At 49.3% G+C, this 8,953-nt stretch overlaps 1 pseudogene; it reads right to left on the reverse strand.

Annotated features, from left to right (window-relative positions):
* Window positions 1-351: 351 nt before the first annotated feature.
* On the reverse strand, window positions 352-3,093 carry LOC112912507 (sal-like protein 4 pseudogene; annotated as a pseudogene).
* Between the last annotated feature and the right edge of the window lie 5,860 nt (window positions 3,094-8,953).

Here is an 8,953-nt window from a genome sequence, read left to right on the forward strand (position 1 = left end):
CGGTTGTACAAAGGTTTTATGTATACAGTTTGTCCCAAGTAACAAAGCTACTTTGCAGGACCCACTTCTTTCCAAAATTAAAGAAAAAAAATTCTGGTCTGTATATGTTTTAGTATTTTTTGTTTTTTTTTTCTTTTTCAATTTTTTTCAATTTCTTTTCTCTTTTTTAATTTTTTTCAATTTTTTTCAAAATCTCTATTTTTTTTTTTTTTTTTTGCAAAGCAGCATAACAACATCTGATTGTAAGACTTGCCTGAGGTTGTGATCACACCTGTAAACATTTGCACATCAGTAAGAAAAACTGGAGGAGATGGGTTTTTTTAATAAGGAAGAAAAGTAGAGTTCTAGAGGTTATTCTGCCTGCATTTCTCCCTCGACAAAGAGCTCAGCTGACTGCAGTCTATTTTCTTCGAGGAAGTGAGGGAATTGGTGTTTGGGGACGCTGTGGGCAGCACCTGGTTTTTCCACTTCAGCACTGCTGGCAGACTGGAGCCATCCATCCTGGAGCTAGTGGTGGTGTCCACAGTGGAGCTGGCCCCAGGGGCACTGGGAGGGTAGGCGTCCCCCCACTCTGCACCACAGAGATCTCATTGGTCTTCATGGACAGACCTCCACTGAGCACAGTGGTGTACTGGTTCCACACGGCAGGGTCCACGGTCCCCGAAGGGGCCAGGATTCCCTTTGGAGACATCTCAGGGGCTCCCTTGCCACCGGCTCCTAACAGAGCCCTGGTGCTCGCTGGCCAGCTTCCTCCCAGGCAGCTGAGCTACTGGTCGCCCCGTGCACCATAGAGCAGACCTGCAAGTTGCCTTTGGTGGTAACAGCTCGCCCACGTATGTTGCACACGAAAGGCCTGTCCCCAGGTGAGTCCACTCGTGAATTTGAAGAGCGCTCGGAGGAGAAATCCTCCCCACACCGTGTGCAGCCGTGGGGTTTGGCCTGTTGCCGAGTCCGGGCCGCTAGCGGAGGTGTCAGGCCTGGGGACGTGGCCGCGGGCCCAACAACGCACCAGGGCCTCCTCTTTGACACAGGTTGGCTGGGCTTGGGCACGTGCTGCGGGCAGCTGTCCCGCCAACCCCCCCCCCCCCCGGCCATCCTCGCAGTGTCTGCTGTGCCCCCAGTGTCGGGGGACCGGCCTTGACGCTCTGCTGGCTGCCGGCTGGGCGGGGACTGGAAGGACGCGGGCTGCAGCACACCTGGACTCTGACCGGGTCCTCCTGGACCCCGTCACCGAGGACGACGAGTTGTTGGTCAAGCCTCGCTCCACCAAGCTGTTCTGGGCTCTGCCACGGCAGGACTAGAGGAGCAGGACCCCCTACCCCGGGGCCCAGGGCGGCCAGCAAGGCGACCCCGAGCATGGGGGATGCCAAGTGGGTGCTGGGAAGCCACCCGGGAACCTTCAGGGAGCAGCCCGAAGCATCCTGGGGGCCCCCTCGTCCATGTCAATGCTCTGATGACATCATCATGACAGGTGGCACCTGCGCTGCCGTGTTCACTGACCATCGCGGCCTTGGGACCCGGGAAGTCACAGGGGATCTGGGCCAGAGGCGTGTGGGGAATCTGGCCGCCCAAGTGCATCCCGATGCGCTGCTGCAGCAGGGCCGCGTTCGGGAACCTCTTCTGGCAGATGGGGCAAGAGTGCCGCGTCTCTATGGACATGTTGGTCCGGGGAACCCCGAGGTGCATATTCAGGTTGCCCGAGGTGGACAAGACCTGACCCCAGATGTTGCCCTAAAACGGCCTCTCCCCGTTGCATGGTGGGGGCTGCAATGCATCTCCAGGGAGCTTTGGCAGCTCAAGACCCAGTGGCAAATGAGACATTCGTTGGGGTCACTGGTGGCCTTGTCAATGTTCCCAACCAGCTGCTGTAATTTCAGGGTCTCCAACCCGGCTCGGGGGTCCCACTCCCTTGGAAGCCACCAACCCTTGGAGAAGTGTGGTTTGCCCCCACCCCCCAGACAGTAGGGACCCGTCCTCACTTTCCGGGGAAGGCCTGGGCTGCAGGTCCTTGGGCAGCGGGCCACCCAGGAGGTCCTTGGGGTTAGTCCCTGAAGAGAGATTCTGAGGTAGCCCTAGGCCGGGGTCCCTGTTACAAGGACAGTTTTGCTGTCTAAAGAGAGACTCAATTCACCTACGGGGACGGCTGCAGAGAGTGCACAGGGAATGCCATGGCCTGCGGAGGCTTTGGTGGAACTCGGCAAAGAGCTGGGGTGGGCCTTCACCTGGGGATGTGGGTGCAAGTGCACTTGAGGTTGTCCTGGGTGGTGAACCGGTGGCCAGACAGAGCCCAGAAGGGTGTCTCTCCCATATGGGAGCGGCGGGGATCTGCAGGGAGCTATGGGCCCACCACGCCCTGCTACGGTACTGAGGCTCGTGCTTGCAGGGGCGGGCCTGTCTGGGTTTGGCCTGCCCTGGGGACACATTGGGGGCTTCCCCTTCCCTTTCCTGGACGGGCCTGACGCCTCGGTGGAGGAAGGGCTCTGGAGGAGCACAGAACCCCGGCCGAGGTAGCAAAGCACCGGGAAGGCGCCGCCTGACGTTGGCCGCGCCCTCGTCCGTCGGGCTGGGCTCCAGGGCAAGGGCGCAGCCCCGGGAGCTGCGGGGAAGGGGTGTCGGGCGTCCGGAGACGGGGAGACAGGGCAGGCCCCGGCTGCCGGCTTGGGGAGCGGAGAGCTGCGGGGCCCTGGGCGGCCCAGGGTGTGCAGGGTCCCCCCCCCGCCCCGGAGGGCGCGCAGGCCCACGTGCTGCCCGGCCGCGGGGGCCTCGGGAGCGGGATGTGCTGCAGGTGCGGCTGCTGCGGGCGCAGGGTCTGCTCCTGTGCCCGCGGGGAGTGTGTCTCCCCGACACACTCGCCGGCTCGTCCTTGAGCCCCCCGGCGGCCGCCCCCTCCCTGGGACCCGCGGGTCCTGTGCGCACAGCCGGGGGCGGGCGGCGTGTCGCGTGTCCTAGGAACCCGGGAAGCTGGAGAGCTCTGCACGGACCTTTCACAGCTGCGAGGCCCCTCCCGACCGGTCCTGCGTGCAGTCCTTCCCCGTCGGCTTCACCGTCCGGGGGCCACTGGGCCCCTCCTCCTCCGCCTTGGCGCGGGAGCATCCCCCGGAGGGCCTCGGCTATTTGCCCACTCCCGCAAATTCCTGGAGTTCTCTGCTCATATTTTAATAAACAGAACAGGGTAATGGGGAAGGGAGGGAAAATAAAACAAGAAGAAATCAGAGAGGGAAAAGAAAACATAAGCGACTCTTAACTCTAGGGAAAAAACTGAGTCTGCTGGAGGGGAGGTGGGTGGGGGATGGGGTAACTGGGTGACGGGCATCAAGGAGGGCTCCTGATGTAATGAGCATTGGGTGTTACATGCACCTGATGAATCACTGATCTCTACCCCTGAAATTAATAGTATGCTATATGTTAATTAATTGAATTTAAATAAAATTATAAAGAAGAAAGCAAGCAACATGAGATCCACAATGAGCTGCTGCATGCATGTTTAAGTGACTGATTAGTGACTAGTGGGCCTACCTTCAATGTCATACATTCAAGTTCATGAGCTGAAGTAAGGATCGTTTTTTACCTTGGAATGTAGGAGCTTTTTACAACCATGTGAATAAATATTCTAGACGTTTAGAAAATTTAATTTGGTTCTGGGAATTTACATGGTTTGTCTAAGTTTACTTCACCCCGATGAAAATAAGCTGCGTACTCTGTAAACATACTGTACCTTCTCTGGATTCTCTTCTTTGAACCCTACTGCCTCAACCTCCAGTATTAACTGTCTTTGGGGCCTACTTAGAGCCTAAACTCCACCAGAATAACATTGTCTTTATGAGGTCCTTTTGAGGATTAAGAGATAGATTACAGAAAGCAATTCTATGACAAAATCAAAGTATATGTATAAATCAAAAGCATATTCATACAAATGGATCACAATGTTTTTTCAACTTATCACTGTGGTGTGACATTTTGAACAATATGAAGTAAGTTAAAGCTCTCGAGTAAAACATCTTGATATTTTATAAAGCTGCATGCTTATTATAAAGCTGACTCTTTGGTTATTACAAACAAGAGCAAGTATCTATCTTTGATAATATGCTGATGAACACAAAACTTGAACAAGATGTATACATATGTTTTCCAAATTTGAAATTAAACAAAAGGAAAAAAATAAAGAAATTGAAAATGTATGAATGCTCAGGTGAGATCTACTAGTATCACCTTTGAAAAGGAATGTACAATTAAAATAGGCTGAATGGGGCAGCCCGGGTGGCTCAGTGGTTTAGCGCTGCCTTCAGCCCAGGGCATGATCCTGGAGACCCGGGATTCAGTCCCGCATTGGGTTCCCTGAATGGGGCTTGCTTCTCCCTCTGCCTGTGTCTCTGACCCCCATTTCTCTCTCTCTCTGTCTCTCATAAATAAATAAAATCATAAAATAAGATAAAATAAAATAAAATAAATAAAATAGGTTGAATGATGTCACCTAAAATGCTAGTGTAAGTAACTCCGACACACCATCCCGTCATGAAGGCAATGATCAAGCTGACAAAAACTATTGGAATCAACTTTTTCTGACTTCTAAAAAACACAAAACCTGGGGAAGGGCTTAAAAGAAAAAAAGAAAAAGGTACTGAATTTCAGTAAAACAGTCTTTATGACATTTTAACTTAACCACCTACCATGCCACACTCCCCAGCTCTGTGGTCACCATGAGGACAGTGGTCTACTTTCCTGGGACAGTGTGTTCATGCCAGCAAGACTGATTATTCTCAGAGAATTGTGGTTGTGTATTCTGACCTCCTTGGGGAATCCAAGAAGCACTGACTCAGGGTCTTTCATTGTTTGAGGCAGTTTCAAACTGCCTCAGAGCTTTTAGGAGCTCCTGGGTGACACTGCCAAGAGCATGTCAGTGAACATACTAGCCACACCTGTCTGGGCCAGAGGCAGGCAGACCGAAACACCTGGGAAGGAAGATGCTGGGGATTATCAAGGGACGAAGGACACCAAAAATCTGCTGTGTGCCAGGCAACCCAAGGGCCATGCTGATGCCCGTGGCTGGACATATTCTTAGAAAACCCTTGAGAGGACCACATGAGTTTGCCTTCAGCACCAGGGCAACAGCAAGGGAAGGGAAGACAGAGTTAACTCCCTGCCTGCGCCCTGTGGGGTGGAGCGCAGCGCAGGGGCCTCTGCAGTGACTAGCAGAGTGCTTCGTGGTGGCTTGGCTCCCGGCATTGAAGGGGCTCGCTCTCAGTCACAAGGTGACCACTAGGCTAACGGAAGGGACTTCAGGGCACTCATAACAAAGACCCTTTACAAAAAGTTGAGAAAAGCATTAAACAAGTAACACCATCCACACAAGTTGTAAACAAAAAAACCCAGAAACGGCAGAAGAGTGCCGTTTCCCAAATTATCACGCTGTGATGTTCAAAATGTCAATAGTCAACGACAGAAGATGACAGTCACTCAAAGAAAGGAAGTACCATTCATGGGAGTGGGCAGAGATTGGTAATGGAACTGAGGACCATGCTACTAAGGAAGTGGCTTTAAAAGAACTATCTATTTCAATGATGCCTAAGAAATGAAACCTGGGGGTGGCTCAGTTGGTAAATTGTCTGACTCTTGATTTTGGCTCAAGTCATGGGCTCCATGCTTAGTGTGGAGCCTGCTTAAGACTCTCTCTTCCTCTTTTCCTTCTCTCCCTCCCAAAAAATGAAACCAGAAAAGATTCATTTTTACCAAATCAAGAGTTTCAATACATCGTGATAGATTTTTAAATGGAGTTAAAAATTCTGGAGTTGAAAAGTAGAATAGTTGAAATGAAAAAAGTCTACATAAAAAAAGGGTTCTAGCATTGGATTTGATCAAGAGGAAAACTAATCCATGAACATAAAGACAAATCAATTGAAATGATCAGTCAAGATTTATGGATGAGCCAAAGATGATCTTTGCATAGCAGACCTCTGTTTATTTTTTCACAGCAGGCAGAGACCTTTAACTCAAAAAACCACTGTTACCAACCTCAAATTTTTACACACTGAATTGATTTAAGCATAGCCCAGATTGGTAGAGGTTAAGCCATTTATAGCTTAGCCATATCTTCTGGGCATATCCCTTGAATCACCACCTGACATCTACTAACAGTAGATAAGATAAATCATGAATATTAGTATCTCCAAGATCTGGTCATCCATTCATAATTCCTTGGCTCAGAGACTCCATATCCCGATGAGAGACATCATCTCCCTAAGTAAGCCCTTCTTCAATCCCTCTCCTCTGGGGAGTTTCTTTTCTATCCTCGCTTTCTGGGTGGTGGCCCAATACTGTTGCCACTGAAAGATGTCCCGTGAGGGACCTCTCCATTCAATTAAGCTGTCAGCGTGCCATCCAAATAAGTCTCGTTGTGTGATTATATCATTATACATTATCAGCCCTATGCTGAAGTCCCTTGATCTCAGTACAACTGCCCAACACACATCCATGGGTCAGTGGAGATAATCCTACCAGAACCGGGCCTCCTCTGAGAAGGGAGTGTGTGCAGAAATCTTAGGGGTCCTAGCACCAGCAGAGGCCCCAGGACTGGCCCCTTCCTTCCTGGAGACACCCCGTGCGATTCCTGGCTGAGCCACCAGATGGGTCTCTAATAAAGTGGTTTCCCAGAATTTCAGTTCAATACAGCTAGAGCTTGGGAGTAGGACATGTATTGCCTTAGTCAGACAATAGAATTGGTTGCTCATCATCCTCACACATGACTTGACAGTGTGTCTCTACCCTAACTGTACCATAGAATCATCGGAGGAGATTTTTTTTAAATGATGTATCAGTTTCAACCAGGGATGTGCTCATTTACTTGGTCTCTAGCCCATGATTTTAGGATTTTGCTAGTTTGGCAAGAGCACAGGTCAGCTCAGGACTCCTTGGAGTATTTCCCCTTGATGTTTAAGTTCAGTACTGGTTTTGGTTGAGGGAAAACATTTCCAAGCCTTGGGGCCACAGCACAGGAATCCCTAGGGAAATCCTCTCTATGACAATGTGGCTTTCACTCAGGGGGAAAGTACTTTGCACTAATTATTTAAACAAAACAAAACCGCTTACGTGATGGCTGATAGGTTGAGGTATTTTATCCTACTGGAGCCCTGTTTTCTGGTCTGTGGGGGTGGGGTGGTGAACAGCCATGGTGCTATCTAAGTGACTGGAGGATGCATAACCCAGGAATTACCTTAATGATAATATATAGACTGTGGTCACAGAATAAACTGTTTCTCCTACTCTTAGCTCAATTCAGAAGTTTGGAGACAAAATACAAAGAGATTTCTGGAGATGGAGAGAGAAAAGCTGCCTGTCTCTCTGGCACCAGGTTGCTTCCAGTAGCAGAGACATAGCCTGAGGGCCACCGAAAATCTTTACTGGATATCTTTGATAGTGCCCGTCTGACCCCATCTGACCAGGGCCATGACCTTCTGAGAAACCTGGCAAGTGGGGCTGAAGGTCACCATTGTGCCACCGCCAGGGCATTAAGGCAGACAGACCATGGTGATGGGAAGTTGGACTAAGTGGAGCTGAGTTGTATGGAAGGGGCCGTTGGAGAAAGGGGAGACTCAGAGTCCTGATGAGTCTCTAACCCACATGCCTGGAAGTACAGACCTGGATCTACAAAGAGAAAACTAGAATACCAACATGTAGCTTCTTTAGCAAGAGGTTTTATTTTTCAAATATTTTTCGGTGTTGATCTATAGTAAAAGTTAAACTTCTTAAAAAAATGTTACTTTTAATATTACCAGATCATTTCACATTCCTATATTTTTGCCACATTTTTCATAAACTAAAGGACCAAAGGTTATCTTCTGCATAAGTGCTAAAAAGTGCTTTATTTTTTTAAAGGTTTTATTTCTAAGTAATCCCCACACCCAAGGTGGGGCTCGAAGCCACAACCCTGAGATCAAGAATCCCATGCACCACCACAGGAGCCAGCCAGGCACCCCAACAGTTAGATCTTATTTATTTTTAATTAATTTATTTTTTGTTGGAGTTCAATTTGCCAACATATAGCATAACACCCAGTGCTCATCCCATCAAGTGCCCCCCTCAGTGCCCGTCACCCCGTCGTCCTGTCACCGCCTGCCTACCTCCCCTTCCACCACCCCTTGTTCGTTTCCCAGTTAGGTGTCTCTCATGTTCTGTCTCCCTTTCTGATATTTCCCACTCATTTTCTCTTTCCCCTTTATTTCCTTTCACTATCTTTTATATTCCCCAAATGAATGACACCATATAATGTTTGTCCTTCTCCGACTGACTTACTTCACTCAGCATCATACCCTCCAGGTCCATCCACGTTGAAGCAGATGGTGGGTATTTGTCATTTCCAATGGCTGAGGAATATTCCATTGTACACATAAACCACATCTTCTTTATCCATCATCTTTTGATGGACACCGAGGCTCCTTTCACAGTTTGGCTCTTGTGGACATTGCTTGTTTTTTCTCTTGCAGATCTGATCAGTCACACGGAGTGTTTGATGAGTGTTGAACCAGCCTTGCGTCCCAGGGATAATTGCCACCTGGTCATGGTGAGTAACTTCTCAATGTACTTTTGGATCCTATTGGCTCGTATTTTGTGGAGAATGTTTGCATCCATGTTCATCGGGGACATCGGTCTATAATTCTCCTTTCTGATGGGTTCTTTGGTTTTGGACTTAAGGTGATGCTGGCCTCATAGAACGAGTTTGGAAGCCTTCCCTCTCTTTCTGTCTTTCGGGACAGCTTTAGTAGAATAGGTACGGTTTCTTCTTTAAACATTTGATAGCATTCCCCAGAGAAGCCACCTGGCCCTGGACTTTTGTGTCTTGGGAGGTTTCTGATGATGACTGCTTCAATTTCCTCCCGGGTTATCGGCCTGTTCTGGTTTTCTATTTCTTCCTGTTCCAGTTTTGGTAGTTTGTGGTTTTCCAGAAATGTGTCCGTTTCTT

Source organism: Vulpes vulpes, chromosome 7, assembly GCF_048418805.1.
Source record: "Vulpes vulpes isolate BD-2025 chromosome 7, VulVul3, whole genome shotgun sequence".
Classification (NCBI taxonomy): Eukaryota; Metazoa; Chordata; class Mammalia; order Carnivora; family Canidae; genus Vulpes; species Vulpes vulpes.